This window comes from Chelonia mydas, chromosome 21 (genome assembly GCF_015237465.2).
Source record: "Chelonia mydas isolate rCheMyd1 chromosome 21, rCheMyd1.pri.v2, whole genome shotgun sequence".
In the NCBI taxonomy this organism is placed as follows: Eukaryota; Metazoa; Chordata; order Testudines; family Cheloniidae; genus Chelonia; species Chelonia mydas.
The window spans coordinates 3,321,563-3,343,326 of NC_051261.2; the positions used below are offsets into that span (position 1 = coordinate 3,321,563).

General features: G+C 45.7%; 1 long non-coding RNA gene across 1 annotated transcript; it reads right to left on the minus strand.

Annotated features, from left to right (window-relative positions):
* Positions 1 to 516: 516 nt before the first annotated feature.
* On the minus strand, positions 517 to 9,552 carry LOC122463494. The gene is made up of 5 exons (XR_006286917.1): positions 9,316 to 9,552; positions 8,640 to 8,756; positions 4,996 to 5,176; positions 2,381 to 2,525; positions 517 to 1,551 (listed from the first exon to the last, which is right to left on the minus strand). It is a non-coding gene; the product is annotated as an uncharacterized LOC122463494 (long non-coding RNA).
* Positions 9,553 to 21,764: the final 12,212 nt, after the last annotated feature.

Genomic DNA, 21,764 nt, shown 5'->3' on the forward strand with positions numbered 1-21,764 from the left:
TGGTATGTATATATTTTTAAATCTGCTCTCCCTTGTGTGCACTTAATACTGGATTATAAACCAGGCAACTCGAAAGTTGATCTCAGAGCACTTGATATTTAAATTAAAGAAGTAAGGTATGAATTTATAAGAAACTGCAGTACTTGAACAGTCGCTGAATGCAGATGTTGTATGCTCACCATCCCGTTGCATTTCAGCTTTTCTTTTTCTAAAGCATTATCTCCAGTGTGCTCTTTGCCTGTCCTTTCCAGCATCAGTTTAACCAGTAGTATAATTAACAGGTCCATACTTGGAATTTTGTGATGTCCAGAAATTCTTCACCAGTTTAGCGTTACCCTTCATGGCCTTAAACCCAGATGCCGCACTGAGATATGAAGTTGCAACAGACTTTGTGTTGGGTTGTTGGGGTTCTTTGTTTGTTTATTTTATTTGTTGTTATGTACAGCTTTAGTCTTGAGAAAACAAAACAGAGTTCTTCAGTGTTCCACGCTCCCAGAATTACTAATAAAGCGGTGTCACAGTCTTCCAAAGGGCAGTGGAATAGTTTGTACAACACGTGATATGTGTAACGGCCACTCTCTGTCCTGCTTGCACTCCAGTTCTATACGGAAAGCAAAAGCTACAGGAGTGACATCCACAATTACAAACAAGAAAAGGGCTACATTCTCAGTGGGTGTAAATAGGTATAGCTCTATTTAAGCCAGTGGAGTTACTCCGGTTTATACCAGCTGAGTTGGTGTGTGGGTTCCGTGGCGTGGATTGCTCAGTTGGGGGAAACGGGGTTGAAGAGCAGACAAAAGAAAAACATTTTCCACTAAAGAAATTATAAATCATCCAAACAGGAAGGGGTTGTTGGCTGGTCATTTGCTGCGAGGGCCCCACAGCCTTGGAATTTGTTCCCACTTTGGTCTGAAAGAGCCCAGATCTGATGATCCTTGAGGCACGTTGTAAAGCTAGGCATTTGAAAATCTGGTGGGGAGGGAGAATTGTTCAGGTGAGAAATTGCTCACAAGGGAAAAGCCTTGGAGTTGCTCAGTTGCTGGACACACTGGGCATGGGTTATGTTCAACTCTACCGCTGCACGCATGTGGTGTTGTTATACCCAGGGCACCTACGCACCCTTTGTAGTATTTCTGTAAAGCCAAATACATAAATGAGCCCAGCGAATCCGCACAGAATGAAGCCGTGAATTTCCTAGTAAAACAAACCCTGCAGTGTCCTGCCCCCAGGTTTGTACAACGAACAAGCTTTGCTGCAAGTCAAGCGGCCCTCGTCAGTCTGTACTGTATGAAGTGGAAGGTGCCAGATTTACAGCCCTGCAGGGTGAAGCTCTCGCTTCACATGGACAGGGGCAATATCAAGCCCTCCCACAGTCCCTGCTGCTGCTCACTCCATTCCTGGAGGGGCCATTCAAAGAGTTGGTTATTTTTTGAGTCTGGCCTCCATGCCCCATGCATCCTCATCGCCGCCCCTAGCTTTATGAGGTGTTAAGGGTGCTCAGGATCAGGTCTCCTTCCCTTGCTTCTTGATGAGTATCTTCAATAGGGTTTGCTGCAGCATGAACAGGGCACATGGTATATTTGTTAATAATGGGGAGGGACGGGGGAGATGTCCACTGTCTACTGCTGCCCCTGCATTTTTACTAAACGCTTTAGCCACCCAGTTCCTGTGAATGGCACAAGGTTATGTTGGTAAAGCGTGTTCAGCTCTCGCCAGGTTTGGGGAATGGAAGATGTGACTATTAATGTCACTGTTTTCTACTAGCAATTCTATTCCTGGTCTAATGCTCCAAGGCAGAGAGGCCAGTGGGCAGAGACATGGAGAGGGAGTACACTTCTTTTTTCTTTTTTTTTCCAAGGGAATTAAATATAGGCACAAGACAAGCATTGCTTTTGCCCATACAAGGAATGAAGAATTGGTCAGCATCTGGAATTTACGCTGGGCACCTTTTCAGGAGCCTGAGTAACAAGCAAGCATTCATTTCCCATCCTTCCAGGATCGGGGGTGGCTTGTTTTTTCTCCCTCTCATTTCTTTGAATGTTAAGAGGCTGTTTTTTTAAATTATGTTTCTATTGAATGTCAATCCACATGTGCTGCCCTGATGCCTCCCTAGAGGTCGGGGAGAAAAAGAGGGCTTTGAAAATAAAATCACCGTAAAGAGTGTCACATCAGACACCCATCAGACACCCATCCTGCCCACGAGCTGTCTCCTGCACAGGCTGCTACAGTCCCTTTGCTGGCTAATACGCTTTTCACCTCATCCTTCGCCCTTCAGCACAAAGGATCTTCTCCCCCCAACACCACAGACAGGCAAGGGCTCGACTCTTTTCCTCGCACTGGTTTTGTGCAGAGCTAACCTAATTGTCTTAAATGGCCTTACCCCAGAGCCAGCGTGAATCAGGCCCATGCTTCCCAGCATGCCTCTCCGCTTCACGTACAGCAGCCACAGGGCTTACTACAAAGAGGCAGGCTCGTCTTCATCTGCGTGTGCTGCTGACACAATAACACGCCCTGTCCCCGTGGGCCTGGAGAATGAGATGATGTGAACAGACCGGAGCCTGGTCTCATGAGGCCGTGTGGAGCATTAACCACGGCGCCACTGGCCCAGCAGCTGCCCACTCCTGCCTTTTTCACATATTTTGTTTTGCTGGTTACATGTTGCTAAGGGGAGACCAGTTGTAAACCAGGGAAAAGAGGATTGTAGCCCTACAGTGCTGAGGGTTATGCATTAGAGAAGGGTCCTTTGCAGTGTCCTTGCAGCCTTGCCCTGCCAAGATATTTTTAAATTATTATTTAAAATAACCCTCAGCTGTGATGAATGCGATGTGCAGCGGACGCTGTATCCAGCACGTGAACAACGCACCATCTTCAGTGACTCACGTGCCAGGCGGAGGGTCCCACAGCTGCGGGTAGGAGAGGCACGCTCCGACCCTGCCAGCTCTTCATTTTGTTTTATGTCTCAAAGGTCCCCTCAGGGGACTATGCTGGTCTCACTGCATGGGGAGTTAAAGCGTGCGCTGCCTGCTGGCACCAATGGGAGCGCTGCGCACAAATCCCATCCCAGCCTAGGCAAAGGCGGCTCTCTGTCTCTAGAGCAGAGGGTGAGAGACCGGGCCAAATTCAAACCTATGGAGAAAGTGGAGGCTGCTGGTGGCCGAGCGCATCGTTCAAGCAGCATAAGGCCCCCTGGGATGTTAAGCCAGAAAAGGGTGAAGTTTGGAGTTTAGAATAAACATGTGGCAAAGAAGAATTGAGGTGTTTTCTGTGCTCTCTCTCTGATTCCCTCCCCTCTATTTGGTGTAAACCCCCTGGCTCAGCTTGCATGTTCACACACAGCCAAGGAACACAGGTTAGGCGCTGCAGATGCTTCATGACTGGGATTTATAAGTACGGTAACATGGCCTGACTTTGCCATGAGCCTCACAGTCCCTCGCAAGTGCTTAAGCCCTCAGAACAACAGCTGTCAGTGGTGCTGCTTCCCTCCCATCTGACGGCAACTCTGACAAGGAAGCCAACTGGAACTTCTCTTGGGAAAGGGACCTTTGGCCTTGCCTGCATTTCCCTGACAGCTGCACTAAATGCAACATGACAGCGCTCCTTTCATGTGATACAGGGAGAAAAAAAATTGTGCGTGCAACTTTATCCAGCATCATGCTGCAGCCAAATGCTTTATACAGTAACTAAGGACCCTTTAGCATTCGTTGAGTAGGAAAAAACATGCTTGTTTCATCACACGCTCATGGTGGAAATAGTAGCTCTTAAGCCCACTGCATATCTCCTTTCCATTGATATAACTTCTCGTCTATGCCAGTACTGCAGCAAGTGGGCCTGTTCCAGTTGAGGTCAATGGGAGCAAATTAGGGCCTATAATTCTGCTATCAGGCCTGTGTATCGGGTCTCAGTGCTGATATCCCTCTCTCCCTGCTTCCACAGCTCCTTCACCCACATCTGCACCCGTGGGAGATTGGACCCCAATGCTGGAGCTGGGATTGGCTGTGCCGATCAGAGAGGAGAACTATGCCATCACTACCGTAAGCCTCATTTGCTGGCTGGCACCAGAGGCAACCCTGAGGATCAGGCTGGTGTTAGCAGTAAAGGCAGGACGGACCACTAGACTTGAGTGGGGCCATATGAAGAAGGCAGGGTGTTACTGACTAAGAGCATACAGCTGATTAGGTCATGTTAGGGCAGCGTGGGGAGCAGTGAACCTAGGAGGAGCAGAAGAGACAGAATTATGCTGCTCTCTGGGATATGTATATATTTGATAGAGACACTCAAGAGAAGGGTCCCGCTCAGACATGCCAATGATCGGAGGGATGGGCATCTGTGCACATAGACAGTAGATGGATCAGGCTTTGGGGCAGGGACTTTCGCTTACTATGTTTACAAATCCAACGTCCATCGAAAGCAAAGGGAGTCCTTCCATTGACTTGACCGGGTTTAGGCTTTATGCAAAATGCTAAGCAACTATCACAAAGGGGTCCTATGGGTATGTTCAGCACCAGGTTGGAGCCCCGAGGCACTACCTCACTACAAATTAATAATTATGCATAGCTTGTAGCTTCAAGGCCAGGGCCTTTTCTCGCTACATTTCTGTAAAGGACTGAGGATGGACCTATACAAATAAGAACTAATGACGAGTAAAAATCATCACTCTAGAATTCAGAGGGACGTTTTATAGCCACTACAGTCTCACTCTCTAACATACACACTTGTAAACCCTCTGTGGTATGTGAATTCCTTGTACGTGATGTCACTCCTTTTTATTATTGATAATATTTTCTTCGGTCGCCTTTATTCCTTTAAAACGATCTCATAAATAGAGTGAGAATTATAGCCTTCCCATAGAGGTGGTGGTGATTATTATTGATTAGTAAAGCATAAAGCAAAAGGGTACAGAGCAGAGCTGCTGAATGGATTAAACAGCCCTTTATGGTGGGGGGGTTTTTTTTAGAAAAAGAATGGAATGCATAGACAGACAATTCATACAGATACCTCAATGGATTGGAACGTCTCGGCCCCGCAGCTGGAACTTGAAGGAGCCTGTCACTCTGGAGTAGGGTTTTCCAAGAACCTAAGAAAGCCAGTTGGTGTTGGGCTCCGAACGTCCCTTTGACAGTTGCGGCCCGCATGTAGGTAGGAGCGCCGAGGAGCGAGGACGCATGGTAAATATTTTCTAACAAACAGGAAAACAATATAGAACATTATTCAAGCCAGGCTCCCCTCATCAAACGCCACCTAATCTTGCCTCACACAAGGTCTTGTTGAATGAAACTGTATGAGGTTTTTTTGGCCCTGTTTAATTTTTGTAGATTTGTGAATTACCATCTCATTTCTTCTGGGACTGTCCCTGAAAAAAATAATGATTTGTTTCACGCCTTTTCCTTTTCCATAAAATGATTCCCCAGTGTTAGGTATGAAACCTGCCTAATTAGCCCAATGACAATATTTAATGAGGCTGTGGCTGAGTTCTGCAAGCTTGGTAAGAACGGTTAATACCAAAAACAAACACTACACAATAATGCCATTCCCCTTCCTCCTCACATTAATTATAGAACATTCTCCCCCTGATTAACTTGCACTTTTTAAAGGAGCAACGATAAATGAAACTCGGGCATTCGGATTTATTAGCAACTGCTATTCTCGGGGTGCATTAAGCCCACAAAGGATTGAACGATTGAAAATGCACTGAAGTTAATTTGACACCGATGACATCCATTCATATGCCAGGGATTAATAAACTGGGGAGGGAGAAAAGTTTCTGTTCAGAGTGCACCTGTTATTTTCAGCTAACAACAGAGGACTGCTGCTAGATTCCAGCCCTATCTATGGCGAAGTCCCTCCTGCAAAGTGCTGAGCAGGTGCACCACAAAGATGAGGGGTCCTTAGTGACCAGTGGACTCTACGCATCACAAGGCCTCAGGGTGGGATTTTTTCCAAGGAGCCTAAGCAAGTTAGGTGGGTTTCATTGGGAGCTAGGCACCTAACTCACTACTTTGGAAATCCAGATCTCAGTGCTAGTCAATGGTAAACATGCATAAAACATGAGTATGTTCCAAGTAATTTATGGCTTGATCCAGTGCCTAGTTAACAGTGGTACTAATTCAGATACTTTTTGGGAGGGGGCAAATTCCCCACCTCCCCTAACCCCTCCCCAGCAGGGAACCCCAGCATTCAGCCCCCACTTCTCCTGCAGGGCCGTCCCACTTGGCTGTGGAGTCTCTTACCTATACCATGCATGAGCCAGTACTGCCAGGTGTCTAGTTCTCAAAAGACTCCCCTGGGCCCTGATGTACAGGAACAGGCTCCCTGCACACTAGGCCACAGGACCATTTGGTCCAGCCTCTCCTCTGTCTGGCCAGGTCAAATTTCAGCAGCATTGCAACCACATAGCCAGAGCAAAGTTCTGGATTGCTCCGACAGCAACTGTACTGATCTAATACAGGACCATCACTTAAAAGTGGCCACTTCCCCCTCCCCCAGCTCTGTGGCCTGTGCAACTTTGAGCAGGTGGAAAATACATGGAGGGGTGTGATTTGCCCTTCTCCAAAAGCCCTCCCCACAATTTGGCATCACAGGTATTTAAGTCAATGGGAGTCATTTCATTGTCTTCAGTGCAACAGGTCTGTGCCAATAATTGGCCAGATCCTGCTGCCAGTGAAGACAACTGGAGAATTTTACTAATTCACTTCAAAGGGAGCAGAACTGGGCCCCATGTTGGTAAAGGGGGATCAATGAAATACAAAGGTGGATCTCCTGCTGGATGTTTTTATGCACCACAGCATTTGCCTCCTATAGTAATTCTCATGCCTGAGCTCAGTGCACAGAAATGGCCTATATCTGTGGCATGCGCGTCCTTGGATGAGAACTGTGATACAGCCAACACGTACTGACCCCTTCCAAAGACAAGGGCCAATCCCCTTCCTTTCTTTTGGACATTAGCACATTGATCTATGTCCCACAGGTAACATCTCACAGCACTTGAATCCCGTGTCTATAAACATGTAACAAGATATCATCCCTTTTATCAATAATTCATCCCTCCCCTTGGTTGCTGGCATCTCATCACCATTGACCAGGCGTCAGAAGCCACCCTGAGCCAGCTGTTCTGCTGCTTGATCTTAATCTGTCAATTCATCTTGAAAAAAGGTTCTGTTGTGTGCTACGGTGATCAGAACTGGGCACCTAGAGCTGGGCCGGAGCAGGTTTGAACCGGTTCCCCAGTCCCCCATGACCATTCTCTGAGTCATCCAGTGCCCCCACCAAATCCTCAGCTGGTGTAAACTGGGGTAGCTCTACTGACTCAGTGCAGCTGGGGAATCTGGCCAGTAGCTTTTACCCCTGTTTGGTACATCAGGGAGGAAACAGACAAATCTATAAAGGTTTTCAAGGTGATAATATGGCATTGGGTAAGTCCTGAAATACTCAGCCAGCTCTGCCATTACTGCGGTGCCACATGACTACAGCTGCTCTTTTCCTCAGCCATTGCAGAGTCTGGGCCGTGACGACTGCTTTGGAGACATTCTTAAAATGGTGACTGACCTTGCTTTAACTGCTCAGTGCAGTGTCTGAGCTGCTCCCACAGGGCTCTCCCATAAAACAAGCTTCAGCGAGAGGCATTGGCACGCATGGGATAGCAGGAATAACAACGACTTTGCTAATGCCAACTAGAAGCCTCAGCCTGACAGCTCACCTAGAGACACACACACAGGGCTCAGAAATGGAGATGATAAACAACGAAGCAAGCTTAAGGAGCCTTCGTGCAGCACTTTTCTAGGTGGCAATTACACTAACTGTATTGCTTAATAGGCGTTGTTTAACATATTTAGGTGCCCCCAGATGTTTCGTATACATTAATCTTTGTCTCTCTGCCACAATCCCTCTTTCTGCAAGAGAGACTAGCTTCTATATAGCGAGTCAGCTATCCAACTGTGAAAACTTTCACTACGTTGATTAGGCTCTCCGATTGGCGTGATCACTGGGGCTGTTTTAGCAAGATCGCTCAGTGATTGTGTCATGGGGGAAAGGGTTTGATCCCACAATGGAAGTTTTACAGCTGTGGTTAAAAAAAAAACAAAACAACATCTCCTTTCCCCAACTCAAACTATTCTGGTCCATTTGACACCCATGAAATGTTAGCAACAGCATTATGACCTCAGAATAATCAACTAAAGGAAGTTTGCTCTGATCGCGTATTGTTTGTTAATTGATATTTGGTAGGGAGTTTTATTATTAGTTATTATTATTATTATTATTATAGTAACAGTCACAGATTCCAGATGAGAGCAAGGTGCCAGAGAGGGAGACAGACGTCTCAATGTATTCCTTTAACTCTCTTTCTAGTGCAGCCACCATGATATAGCTCATAATAATGGAGTGAAATTAAGAAAGGGAACAGGAGAAAATGTCTGACAATGATATCTATTTGGGAAAGAATCTCTGAAGGAAGGTGGCAGAAACCTCAGCATGTGGGGCATTTGCAACTCGACTGGAGAAGATGCTAGAAAATGTACTGTAGGTTGCAGTCCTGCAGTGTCAGTACAATGGACTGGGTGACCTAAAAGCTCCTTTCCCTTTCTAACATCTGTGAAAGTTTAGGGCTCAATCCTGTGGGATTGGTGTAACAGGGTGACACGCACCTCTCATGAACACCTCCTGGTGAAGTGTGTGCATGCCTGCAGTTTTTTCCTCCACTCACGGTGCCCCTGTCAGCTTCTGTGCTTGTCAGACGGGTCTTCGGTGACGCAACCCTCCAGCTGGGTCACATCGACATGCAAAATAAACAAACCCCTTTCAGGTATACAGTCCAAAATGTCCTGCAGCCCTCCCTTGGCTCTGTCTTTAACCAGTCCAGCAGGGCCCGTCACGGTACCCTCGCTTGGTCTGGCTAGGTTGCAAGGCTCCTACTCTGGAGCTGAGCAGTGCCCCGAGGGCTTCTTCCCTGGAGACTCTTTGCTTCCACTTGAGTCCTCAGTGACTCCAGAAGTCCTGCTGAGCCACCTCTCTTGGTCTCAGTTTGCTGACTACAGCTCCCCGCGGAGTCAGACCAGTAGTGCAGTGCCCTTCCTTGGGGTGCCACAGTTCTAATTCCCTTCCTTAGGGTGTAGCCACTTCCTCCAGAGGCTGGGGAAGACACCTGGTCCCACCCATTGCTCCAGGCCCAGGGCCCTGTAAGTATAGCAGCCCGTTCTGCGTTCCTTTTCTAACTGCTGCTCTATGTTTCCCTGGGCTGCTTCCCTGCAGCCAGCCAGAAGCTACTCTCTCACTCCCCCAGTCCCTGCCAATAACTATCGGCTTAGTCCCAACAGCTATTACCAAGCTCCCTGGTCCTTTGCCAGCAACTGCTCTGTCCAGCCCTTTCAGCCCCTGCAGCCAGCCAGGAGCACCTGTTAGTCCCACAGTCCCTACCAGTAGACCAAACTCATGCTGGCCCTGCAGCTCTTTTTATACAAGCCTGTTGGGCCCTGACTGGATGCTCCCTGCAGCCTCTTTCCTGATTGGTTGCATCCCTCGCAGCCTCTCTAGGCATCTTGGAGGACCCTCTCCACTTCCCTTTTCTGGGGCGGGGTGTGGCAGGGCCACAAGACCTCCAGTAGCGAGCCTAGTCCATCCCGTCATACTTGGTCATTGATCTGAATGGGAGCTGGATCAGGCCCTTAATGTTTATTAATGGAGAGAGCTCAGCTCTAAAAGTTAATTAAGTGATTTTTGTGAAACTGCTCTGCCCTCTGCATCTCTGGGCTCCCCTTAGACTACCAGAACCACTGAAAACAGCATGTATTTTCCAGCTCAGAATGCAACTGTAAATAAAATATCTTTATTTTCAAATCCATTTCATGCTTATTCTTTTTTACTATGCGATGGGTCAGAGGAAAGGGAAAGTCAGGCTGATTCCTGTCCATTTCATTTTCCTACCCATTTGACACAGAGTATCTTATGCGGTGAAAGAAAGAAAGCCTCTTTTAATCAAATCTGTTCTCCTTGAAAGCAATATAGTTGCCTCTCTCGAAGCACAGAGCCATTTCTGAGATTTTTCCTTGTAAGTGTCCTCAAGGCCAAAGCTTGCCTATCATAAAAATGAGATTTTCACCCAGAGCAGTTTTTTCATTCAGATTCTGATGCACTTACCAAGAGATATTCTTTCACTCTGATCTCCTTGTCATCGGGAATTGAACTAAACAACTGATTTCCCCTTGAATCAAGAGAGTGAAACCAACTGTCATGTTGTTGCTGAAAACAGAGCAGGTTTTTCCCCCCTATATTTAATGTTTTATTCATTCCAACACATTCTAAATCACCTTTAGCTGCAGTCAGTGTCTGTCACTGCAACTCAGGGCCTCTTACCTACATCAGACCATAATACAAGATACTGGACCCAATATGCCATAATGGAAACAAAACCAATAAGCAACCCGCTATGCATTTGGCTTATGTCTAGCAGACCTCCCAGGCTAAACAAACAGGTCATTATTCTGTCCTTGCAAACACTTCCCATGCGGCAGCAAATAGTTAAGTGACTGAGTTTTAAAAAGCGCTGCAGCTTAGTGACCCTGGCTGGTTGGCAAGCCGTCCCATTTCCGGGTTAGTATATTTTAAGTGAATTTAGTACTAGTGAATGATGCTGTGCTGGCAGCATCGGTGAGAGAAGTCCTCTATCTTTCTGTGGAACAGAGTACAGCACAGACCCGTAGCAAAGCAAGATTCCCTTACATGCTGGCCCACCAAAGGGACTCATTCCTGGCCTGGAGAGATCAGCTCTAGGGATGAAGTGGGAGGAGATTCAGGATCTCAGGACCTTTCCCCTGAGCCTGATGTGGACTCTTGCCCTCTGGGAAATGGATTGAGACCTATTTTATTTCATCAAAGCCGCTGAGTTGCTGCCAGACCTTAAGGACGCTTACGTAGGATTAGAACCAGCAACCAAGAAGTGAAGGGCACCAAACCTTTATTACGAATCCCTGAGATATCAGGCCCTCATCCCCCTAGCTCTAAATGATTTTATGTTTGTGTTATCACCTCACCCTACTCCACCCATGTCCATGCCAACATGTTGTCGCACCCTGTGCAAAAAAAAAGGATGGTGTAAATGTCAGATTTTCACACGTCACCTCCAGGCATGGGTCCATGAGTTCATCTACACAGCCCCTACCATGTCCATGTTTAAGTTCCTCTTAAAAACCCACCTCTGCCCTGGTGCCTACAGTGAATCTTGTTGATTTGTATATCAAGTGTAAACACGTTTCCTAGTTTTGCTCCCCTTCTCTTAAGCTCTGTCACAACCTTGCGAGCTCCTCAGAGCAGGAGCTGCCCTGAGTGTTTGGAAAGTGCCTAGCACTCCGTGTGCGCGACCACAAGTGAATCATAGTGTAGTGAGTGACCTCCACTTGGGTCACCAGCAGGCCCTCCAGCACTGCAGGCAGGGGCCCCTCTAACTATGGGCAAACTAGCCAGCTGCCTAGGGTGGCAGGGCCAGACCTAAGCGGTACTGTGACCCTGTCTGCCAGGCCACAATGCCACTCACTCAAATTTGGCTGGACTGGCCCTCCAGCATGATAGAGGGGCTTGCCTCCCTCCCCGCCCCAACCCTGCCTCTTCCACCATAACCACCAAACCCTCAGAAGGCTCATCGTCTGACATGACCCTCTCCCCTCCCTGGCACGGTTGAAAAGCTCTATCCTAGGGGATAGGAGTAGGGGTGACACACTGAAGTTCTGAGTAAGGCGGCAGATTGTCTTGAGCAGCCTCTGTCGGCAGGACAGATCCCTTCCACTTGAGCTAAAAGACTGATCCCATCATCAGGGAGCAATAGCTGGCAGCTATGCTCTGTCCTCAGCCAGAGCCAGGCTGACGAGTTACACACACTGAACTGTGCTTTAGATACATATTAAAATGGTCACATAGTAATACTCAAAATAATGAATTTAAAAAAAGCTATCCAGCTGCCCCCCTTCTCCCCTCCCACAGTCAGGGGCTGATTTTAGGTGGGGGGGATCGTCAGGTTACTTGCAAGAGTGCTATTCCTCTCAGGTCTCCCCTCTGCTCCCTAAAGTGACTCGGGACTATTTGGCCAGCAGCAGCAGCATCTCTTCCGCTTCCTCCAGCAGAATCCCTAAAGACCCCGGGATACTAAAGGGTTTCATTAAGTCCCCGACTGAACAGGAAGAAGAGTATCTTTCCCTTCCCCTTTGTTCCGGCTCATGCCCATGTGTTCTCAGATGCCCTTTCTAATCAGTAAATCACATCCTGTCCCTGCTGGCAGGCAATGTACTGTATGATTTTTTTTTTTCTTTTTATCTTCCTCAGCAATTTTGGATTAAGCAGAGATCAGGCTCTCGTGCTACATTGAGCAGGTCCATTAATCTGCCTCACGCACTCCCAGGCTTTACCTGAGTCGCACCCTTCCTGTTGTAGATGGCCCCTTAAGCCTTTTGGTACCCTCCTCTGCCTCCTAGCAAAGCTTTGATCTGGGCCCATTTCTGTAGCTAATTCAACTCATCAGTATGGCTAGACACATGCAGTGGGACTGAGCACTTCATCTCTGTCCTTTTAAAGGTTTCTTACTCATTCTCAGTACATAGTGAAATACCCACTGGGCAACCCATTGCAGGACTCCCTGCTTCTGAAAGAAATGTGAGCTACTCAAATAAGAAGCTGCAAAAATCCTAGCCCTGTCCACAAAGCCCACCCAGGAGATGTGAAGGGTATCCTTCAGCGTTATTACAGCAGGAACAGGCGTGGTCACGTGTGAGCTCCCTGTAGATAGATTTCTTACACTCCAGAGAAGGGGGAGGTCTCAGGGCTTTTTTAAAGTGTCAGGAGTGAAAGGAACCGGATGCTAAGAATTCAAGAAGCTGTTGAGTCACACAGGGACAGGTTTCAGAGTGGCAGCCGTGTTAGTCTGTATCAGCAAAAAGAACTAGGAGTACTCATGGCACGTTAGAGACTAATGCTCAAATAAATTTGTTAGTCTCTAAGGTGCCACAAGTACACAGGGACAGTGTGAATATTCCATTAACCAGGCTGGAGTTTATCTGTTTTCTTCTTATTTCTTTTCCTGCTGGAATTTCCTATACAAAGCCAAAGAAGTGGGATGTGACTGGTTGTACCTCAGATGATGCAGGCTAGGGACCCAGAGGGACAGGCGGGATTGTGTTTGGGAGGGTGGCCTGAGCCACCACGTGCGCTGCTGCAGACACACTGTTACTGAGACCATTAAGGGGGCTACATTTCTACTCATGTAACATCAGTGGAACGAGTGGGCAGTTCAGGTTGGACTTCCCCAGAGGGCTTTGCTGTGTTCAGAACATCAGGCTGACATAAGTGATGGGACATGTGGAACTGAGTGGTAACGAACATGACAGTTCCCTCGAGTTTAATTAGTGCCTTTGCTTTGGCCTGTTTCCTGACACACAGCGCATCCATTGCCAGTGGCAATCTCTGTGGGGGGTAAACCCGACTCCTGACATCTTGGAATAAAGGAATGTCACCTCTGGTAGTTATCGCAATAGAGGTGATTGCTGCAAGGAAATTAGCACAGGGGAAAAGAGAGAACAGACCCCACAGGGCAGAGATAAGCAGCTGCCTAGTTAGGCTCTTTACTGTTAAAATGGTGATGCTAATTGTAGCCTTTCTGGCTAGTGAGGCCAATTAAGGGACTTTTCCGGGCTCTTTTGCATGTTATTTTGCACTCTCCGCAGTTTGCACCTCTCACCTGGAGATTGGGAATATAATTTCCAGGGAACTGGGTGTTTCAGGAGACCAGGAATGGCACAGACTGCCTTTCACCTCTTTGGCCCAGACTGTGAGTGATTGAAGGCATCACAGAATGGCTCTGCAGGAAGCCTTAGTGAAATCCATGTTTATTCCCCCCCCCGCCCCCCTTCCTCAGACGTTCTTGTCAACTGCTGGAAATGGCCCACCTTGATTATCACTATAAAAGGTTTTCTCCCCCCAGACCCCCCCCAGCTCTCCTGCTGGTAATAGCTCACCTTACCTGATCACTCTCGTTACAGTGTGTATGGTAACACCCATTGTTTCATGTTCTCTGTGTATATAAATTTCCCCACTGTATTTTCCACTGAATGCATCCGATGAAGTGAGCTGTAGCTCACGAAAGCTTATGCTCAAATAAATTTGTTAGTCTCTAAGGTGCCACAAGTACTCCTGTTCTTTTTGCGGATACAGACTAACACGGCTGTTCCTCTGAAACCTTAGTGAAATGAGTTTCCCAGCCACCATTTGGTTTTGGGCCCAGCATCATTAGCACTGTAAGCAGAGCCCCTAGCATGGCACGGAGTAGGACCCTGAGTGGACTAATGCCATTGTGAGTATAACATCCATTCCAGCAACTCTGCTGCGTTAATGAGTGCTCTGACCTGGTCAGAAAACAACCTAAACAACTGAAATGTGTCATATGAAAAGTGTTAGATTGGAAGGAACAACCCACCTCCTAGGAATCACACCTGGTGCTCAGCTAACAAACTCACACACTAAAAGAAAAGGAGTACTTGTGGCACCTTAGAGACTAACCAATTCACACACTGCTACTTTCTTGCAGTGGGAGGATCCCTGCAGGCTCCAGCATAGGATGGTTAACATAGGGAAGAGCATTCCTCTCTTTAGTGCTGCAAATCAGATGCCTAACAATCTAGCCCTGGAGATGAAAAGGATTTATTAGGTCCCCACCTCTGGCTTAGAGTCCATTTGACTTACAATGGTAAAATGGTGCAAGAGAGAATCCTTTTAGTCTTTGTTAGTAACTTTTTGATGTGTCTCTCTCTCTCTTTAGGATCATACTTGGGCTTTCTAGAGGTTACATAAATTATTCCAGGTTTCAGAATAGCAGCCGTGTTAGTCCATATCCGCAGAAAGAACAGGAGGACTTGTGGCACCTTAGAGACTAACACATTTATTTGAGCATAAGCTTTTTTGAGCTACAGCTCACTTCATCGGATGCATTCAGTGGAAAATTATTCCCTCTTTCAAGCTATCTCCTAATGTGATTGGGAACAAACACGTAATATGCAGCTGTACAGTGGGTTTTACTAAATTGCTAGAAAATGAAATGTATTACCTGGATATGCTAAGCAAAAGCGTTCTCCCCAGGGGGGATGTGATGGGGCCACTAAATCTTTCTGAAGACGTTTGTGGTGAAACACTCTTGATTGCTGCCTATAAAATAGCAAAACCCTGCAGTTTTCATGAACACCAACTTCCCACTTCCTCCAGCGACACCTCCCTCACCCCATTTGGAAAGCTAATGCAATCTCATCCTGAAATGCACTTCCACGATATGCCTGCTCTTGTTCACTGGCTTCCACTCCCTGCTTGCTGCTTAATCACTTTCTCTACACCGTTCCTGATTTTATAGACTTCTATTATAGTCCCCCCTTAGTCACCTCTTCTATAAGCAGAACAGCCCCAATCTTTTAATCTTTCCTCATAGGGAAGCTGTTCCATTCCCCCAATCATTTTTGTTGCCCTTCTGTGTACCTTTTCCAATTCTAATCTACCTTTTTTGAGATAGGGCGACCAGAATTACATACAGCATTCAAGTTGTGGGTGTGGCAGAGCTCACTCTGTGAGCAGGGCTAAAATGATTGAGAAGGGTGGCTGGGGTTTTTTAGATTTTACTATGATTTTAAGTAAAAGTACCATGTTTTCTGGCCTGCTGTTTATTTTCATATACTGTCACCATCCGAAGGAGATTCAGCTGAGTGCAGTTCTCAAAAGCAAGACAGAAGTTATGAGTTTATTCGAACATATTTATTTAGTAGCTCTCTGGTAATATATTTTAAGAATGTATTTTCAGCTTTATTATTTGAAAATATGTCTCTCTCCTTCTATGACTGGAATCCCAGTGCAATTACACACACAGCTTCAAATTACTGCCAGAGTCCTTCAGAATCGGTATCGTTTTATGGCAATTACCAAAATAGGGAGTTAATGCCTGAAAGGAAAATAACCACAGACCTAAGAGAACGGTAATAATAATTCACTTGGAAAGCTCTTTTGTCAATTTCAATATTTTACATTTTTGCAATGCCTTTCATCTCAAAGAATAAAGTGCTTTACAAATTGGGTAGATAGAGACTGATAGATTGATTCATATAGGACAGACAGAAACAGGGATTAGTTCACTCAGCATTGAAAAGGAGCCAGGTCTGCATGAAACATGGCCAGCGCTTAACAGCACATAGCAACAATTTAGCATTGGAAGGGGAGATGAATCATTTCCTCTTGAATTTTCTGGGGAGATTTAAGTCAGAAGCACATAATTATCAACGCTGGAATTTGAGAATGACACCATGAATAAACACGCCTCCTTTTACCAGTGCCTGGTATTTTTAGTTACCAAGCCAGCCCATCAGGACTCGAATTTTATGTCTCCACTGAAAACATAGAGCAGCACAATATTCTCCTACTGCTATCCTTCCATCCCCAGCACTGACCTGGGAGGAGGAATGCCACCTATTGAGTTAAAAGAACAGGAGGACTTGTGGCACCTTAGAGACTAACCAACTTATTTGAGCATAAGCTTTCGTGAGCTACAGCTCACTTCATCGGATGCTCACGAAAGCTTATGCTCAAATAAATGTGTTAGTCTCCTAATGTGTTAGTCTCCTGTTCTTTTTGCGAATACAGACTAATACACTCTGAAACCTGTTGAGTTATTCACATTCTTTCCTCCAACTACTGCATTTCCCCAGAGTTACTGGCCGGGTCCCACCCTGCTTGGCTTGTCAAACTTGACAGGATCACAGCACAACATGGTGCATCTGCAGGTACATCTTCACTAGGAAGAGAGGCCTGTTTTTATCTTGCTAACACCTGGTAATACACATGAGATAAAACCCTAGCGAAGACCAGGCAGGTAAAGACTCTGGGGAAGCCTAGATTGCACCTCGACCTGCTACATGTTTTCAAACCTTTGTCTGCACTCGGGTTTGACCTCATGTTAGACCACACCTTTATTCCTAATGAAGATAAGGCCAGCAAGTTCTTCATCTGTTCTCCAGGAAATTTACCTAGTGCTTCTCTTTATGCATTTCTCTTTTAAGCTTAGCATTGTGGAAAGACAGTCTCTTTCTCCCGGCCTCCATCGCCAGTTCATAAAGAATTTTGAGGGACTGATGAATGGAACTGAATCCTAATTCCATACTGAATGCCACCGAACATACTCTTTTGTCTGAACTTGATGCAGGACGTGTCCTAAAAACAGAGAGAAAAGACCAACCTAAAGCAAAGGAGCTGAGCCTATAAACCCCATTATCTCATTGTCCACGCCATTAGGTAACACTAATGGCTACAGGAGATTTATGCAATGATTTCACTGCTTACCCGGTGTCCCCTGGAAACATAAAAATAGTCTCATTAGCTCCCTCCTTCCTGACTGCATGGCTCTTATTTTCATTGCACAGTCGCTGCATCTTCACCAATGCTTATTTACTTCTGGTTGCTGTGGGGAAGGAATGCGGAGGCACCCCATAGTAATTCGATGCAGATCCATTAACTTGGCAACACTGATTGGCACCAGCTGAGGATCTCACCCGATATTTTCAGTACAACAAATTTAACCCACATGTGTTAGGGGACTGGATAGATTCTTCCCTTGCCCCTTTCCCCAGCTGCCCCTCCATGTGCACTCCTCACTCTTCCATGCCAGCGGCAGCACCGGGCGAGCGGTATTGGTGGAACACTGTAAAGCCACCTTTGCCGCACACATATGCTCATTACTGGAAGTCTTCTGGCAGTATCTGGCTGTCAGGTGGTGAGGTGTTGCCCGGGTGCTTTTTGCATCCTTTGCCTGCTAGGCAGCTGCAAATAGAACACCTGCCCTGCCCTGCCAGACCTCTCAGCTGTGATGATTGTGGTTCATTGTTCGGAGGAAGATAAATTTTCTTTTATGTCATTTATTCTCCCCATAGTCTGAGTGGGGCACTGCTCGGTATTTAGGTGGCTGTTGGCTGAGCACTTATGTAGCACTTTTCATGCAAAGAGCTACAAGATGTATCGATGTAAAGTATGCTTTGAATACGTATTCACAAGGAGTAGTTATAGTCCTCTCTCTGCTTACACACTCAGGAAGCAATCCCTCATTCCTCTCCCTAATCACCTGTTCCAGACCCCATTTCCTCCCAAAGGAACTATGAACAATGGAAGATAAACACACACCTCCCAAAGCAGGAGACACCTTGAGTGAAGAGTCTCAGATTAACTGAGGCTGAAATCCACATTCTCTAAGAATGAAAGCTCTGATGATTAACAAAGTCTTCAAGCCATTGTTAAACTCTTAGCCCTGAACCACTCATAATTTGCATGTAGATAGAATTCCCATCTCGCTATCTGGCTACATGGAATTAAATAACAGAACTGGGGAGAGGCTGGGGGAAAGCTATAAATCATATAAACTGCTTTAGAAATAATGTGCTGTGTGACCCAGAAAAACTAAAGGTTCCAGAGGTCAAACTTCCTGAAACCCTATGAAATCCAAACCGACTAGCTTTCACCCCAAATTTGAAGCTGTACATGCATCTGCTTTACGTGAATAATCTGTCTTGTTCCTTCAAAATAATGTCTTTTGTTCTATTGTAAGCTCTTAAGGACAAGAAATGCTTATATATAATCAAAGAATGTATGAACTAGGTCTAAATCTAGAGGAACTATAAAGATACCAGGAATTAAAACATGAGGTCACTGGGGTTCACCCCAAAGTTTACAGAACCCACAAAAGAAGCTGCAGGAAACTTGACCAGCCCTGTGGGCTGACTCTTCCTCTCCCAGGATTACCAGTCCTGAGTCGAATTGTGGTGGGATTCATTTCAGAGGCTGTATTTCTCTTTTTCTTTAATAAGTTCCCTCCCTGAATCAGCACTCTCTTTAGTGGGACTTCAATGAACGCTATTGACGATTTTAACTAAGCAATGTTATAGGCAGTTTCTCTTTTCTAAATCCAAGTACACTGGCTTAAGAGGCCTTCAGATAAACCAAACGCAAGAAACAGCACAGACCACATTCATAAGACTAAGTGCCTTAAGACAAGTGAAAAGAACAGGGGTACTTGTAGACCTTAGAGACTCACAAATTTATTTGAGCTAACACGGCTGCTACTCTGAAACCTTAAGACAAGTGTACTCCTCAAGAGAATTTCTTGAAGAGTGATAAATACACTCGAGGTACTAAAGATGAGGAGGAGCAGTAAATATAATAGGAAAGCTCGGCGATTTCTGTTGTTCCTTGGTATAGTGTCTTGGCCCCAGCACTGGTCTATGTTGATCAGATACAAGCCCCCATGTGTATTTTTGTGTTCAGCGCGTGCCTCATCAGCTGGTTTGGATGTGCAGTGAGCTCACTTCAGACCTTGTTAATGCCCTTCCAACAGAGTGGCCAGGGGAGAGAAGATGGACACCTGATTCGGCTGTTATTAAGAGTCCTTAATAACATTGCTCTGCGAGAGGGAATTGGGATGTTGTGCAGCATGGCAGGTTGAATGCCATGGGGCAGGCTGGCATGTTACCAGCTAACCAACGCACATACAAAGCTAGCCATACACTTGTCTCAGGATGCATCACCCGGCTGACTCGCTCTCTAGATGTGTCACATCCAACTGCACGTCTACATATCCAGTGATGGAAGGCGCCTATCAAAGTGGACATGTGACATTCAGCATCAAGATGATACACCAGCCCTCCCAGAGTCGAGGATCTCCCTTTGCTGAAACAAAATCAGTCAGGATCACTACTTCAATGCCATGGATTGTTCTTCTGACAAAGGTTTGGGGTATGCAGTATTGTTGTCGCCGTGTTGGTCCCAGGATATTAGAGAGACAAGCTGGGTGAGGTAATATCTTTTATTGGACCAACTTCTGTTGGTGAGAGAGACAAGCTTTTGAGCTTATCTGGAGATCAACCTGTAACTTTCAGAGTGTATAGCAGGTAAAGAACCCCTTCCCGCCCTATTAGGGTAGTCTGTTCCTAGCATCGGTATTTGTTTTTTCTCCATAATATGCTTTGATGCGACAAGTGTAATTAGCTGGGATGTGTCTTTGCAACAGTTCAGCACCTTGGAAAATTACAATCAAATTAGATTATAAAAAGACAAACAAAAAACCAAAGCACACCAGCTCTCATCTTTATGCACATTGCAGTGGAAGAAAACAAACATTAAGTTAAAGACTCTTCAGTTAGACCTTTGTGGGGGTGGAGGGAAGGAGCAAAGTCATGAAAACAACACTATAAATGAAATCCAAACCTTGCAGTAATGTGGATCCCCCCTGGGACGATACCTGTACCCCAGGAGAGCTCCACTGGAGTGAACAGGGCTCCTTGCCGGCGCCAAGATCTGTCTGTGCATCTCACAGAAGAATTGATGCCTTGTCTAGTAATGAGCAGAAATATAACAATTAGCATTTATGGCTGAGATTTTCTAAGCCACCCAATTCCCGTTGAAATTAATGAGGCTAATTAAATGGATGAGGATTTATGAATATTGAAGCAGAGATTTTCATTTTTAAAGCACTGTACAGACCTGAATTAAGCCTTGCAACACCCTGTAATTGGCAGATCCTGCTCCCCTTGCTCAGATGAGTAGCCCCATTGGCCTCAGCAAAACATCTTGCCTGAGCAGCGAGTCACGTTCTCCCTCTGACACAGCTTTCTTTGCATTATTTCCACATTGTCTGCTCCCAGCCACAGGCAGTGGAAAGGTGCAGAGCAAGAAATTTTCCAAAAATACTAGTCAAGGCCAACATTTTCAATAACAAAAGGAGGACTTGAGGCACCTTAGAGACTAACCAATTTATTTGAGCATAAGCTTTCGTGAGCTACAGCTCACTTCATCGGATGCATGCAGACTAACACGGCTGCTACTCTGAAACATTTTCAATAACAGGAGCCTAAAGTTAGGATCCTAAACCTGAGAGACGCAATGTCATCTAGGGGACTGGGTCATCCCAAACTCTTAGGCAGCGTTGCAAATCTCAGCCTAACAGGTAAAACTTTCTGAAGCATCTAAGCTGGTCAGAGACCTAAGCTCCATTGACTCCAAGCATTCTGCTCGGGCTCTTTTGAAAATCCTACTAGGCACCCATTTGCATCTTTCGACACCTAAATACCTTTAAAAATTTGGCCCCAAGTGCCTATGTCACGTCTGAAAATGGGACTTAGGCTCCGGAGTCACTCAAGCATTTTCAAAAATGTTACCCTACATCTTTATTTAAGCATCCAAATAAGGGTTTGATCTAATGACATTGAGTCATTGGACACCCAGAATTCGTGGCCACTTTTGAGAACTTGGCTACTGCTTTACCTCAGGTTTAGCAATTAGGGTGAGACACTGAAAATATTTATTATATGCATAAAAATTCATGTGTATTTCCATCCCATGGTGCCCCCCATTTAAAATTCAGTTGTTCAAGGAAACAACATTGCATGAGGCATATTTTCCTCGCCCTTCATTTGCTACTGTCTTTAATTGAAATGTCTGATCAGTTAATTTTTCACAATTAATGTTTTTACTTCATGCTAATGTATGGATTCCTCTCAAGCTTGGGAAATGAAAGGAAGTGTTCACCTTTATTTTAATCAGTGAAGGGCTTAGAGGAAAATAAGTCCATCACGGTGCTGAAATGGTTAATATAGTAACATGCTAACTCTGCACGGCTGATGAAAGGGTAAAGAAAAAACAACTAAACTTTGTCTTCTGGCTTCATTCTACCACTAATTGGGATATGTTAATGAGATGTAAATGTTTATTTTAATATATAC